The sequence below is a fragment of the Octopus bimaculoides genome, chromosome 9 (assembly GCF_001194135.2).
Source record: "Octopus bimaculoides isolate UCB-OBI-ISO-001 chromosome 9, ASM119413v2, whole genome shotgun sequence".
In the NCBI taxonomy this organism is placed as follows: Eukaryota; Metazoa; Mollusca; class Cephalopoda; order Octopoda; family Octopodidae; genus Octopus; species Octopus bimaculoides.
In genome coordinates, this window is record NC_068989.1 from 23660623 (window position 1) to 23662168 (window position 1546).

Below are 1546 nucleotides of genomic sequence, written 5' to 3' on the forward strand. Positions count from 1 at the left end.
TTGTGTTTGCCACCTTGGAATCCTCTGTGTAGTTGGTTGATCCACTACTCAGGAAGAGACTATTCTAGAGTACGTCACTGTCTGGTCTTCGAAACGTCTAGATAGAATAGAGACAGCTGATGAAGGGATATTCCAAGGGGCTTTCCGTTTTCCTATGTGTTCGTTCCGTTGTCTGTAGTTTATTGTTCTAACGTCCTGTACCCTGATATGCATGTATATACACATGTAGATGTAAGTATGTACATATATGTGTGTATACATGTATATATATTCTTTGTATTATATATATATATATATATATATGTACATACATACACATATTTATATGTATGTATTTATATATATAGATGTGGTGGTGGTGCTGTTGTATATGTATTTCTCTATGTGTAAATTTAATACGTACATACATACATCACACACACATATATATATATATAGATTTGAATACACACACAAATACAATGTGTAATTAAAAAATAAATATTTTCAGGTATACAAAACCCCCAATATTATTTTAACAATGAACTCAATTCCTGTCTAGAATCAAATATTTGCCATAACATTGTCCTCTGTGGCGTTGAACCTTTGCTGGTTGTGACATATGTTACAAATTTTTAAGTAGGAGAGTAATAATTGGGCACAGATGTGTCTCTGAAGACCATCAAAGAATGGATGGAATTGGTCAAAATTGGATTCGTCAAAAAAGAACGGTTGAATAAATAGTAACGTTCTGAAATTTTATTTGGGAATGAAAGGAAAAAGGAGGGGGTTTAGATTAAAATAGAAAGGTTTAACTAGTTCCATAAGTGGTTAGAAGGTCAAAGAGTGTACTGCGAATTATTATACATATCAAAAAGAATGGGTGATTGATTGCTTGCAGTTTAAAATTTTCATATTGTTGTGCTTGTTAGGCAGGATGTTTGAAATGCTATACTGTAGGGGAGCTAAAGGATAGTTTTCTTTAATTATATTTAATATTAAATTTTAGGAATACTTATAATTTATTGTTTAGGAATAAAACGTTTACTTTAATTTAAGGACAATAGCATAATTTAATATATATACGGGCGCAGACGTGGCTGTGTGGTAAGACGCTTGCTTTTCAACCAAATAGTTCAGTCTCGCTGCGTGGCACCTATAGCCTCGAGCCAACCAGAGCCTTGTGAGTGTATTTGGTAGACAGAAACTGAAAGAAGCCCGTCATATATATATATATATCTATATACCTGTGTGTGTTTGTCCCCCTCCACCGTGTATTTATATCCGAGTAGCTTAGCGGTTCGGAAAAAGAAACCGATAGAATAAGTACTAGACTAAAAAATCCTGGGGTCGATTTGCTCCATCATGGCAGAATTCAAATGACTGAAATAAGTAATATACATACATACATACATACATACATACATATATACATATGTTTTCTCCGTATTCTTTCTGTTGAAGAGCGTAGCTCGAAACGTTAAAGACTTTCTTATTCTCGAGCGTTAAACTAATACATCCTTTTGTTGTTTACACCACCTGTCCTCGTCTGTTGTTGTTTTTTTCG

At 33.8% G+C, this 1546-nt stretch overlaps 1 protein-coding gene across 1 annotated transcript in view; it reads right to left on the bottom strand.

The window, feature by feature from the left end:
• The window catches only part of LOC106882048 (voltage-dependent calcium channel gamma-5 subunit), a gene marked incomplete in the record, with an annotated part of 310039 nt that overhangs the window by 202829 nt on the left and 105664 nt on the right, over positions 1-1546 (bottom strand).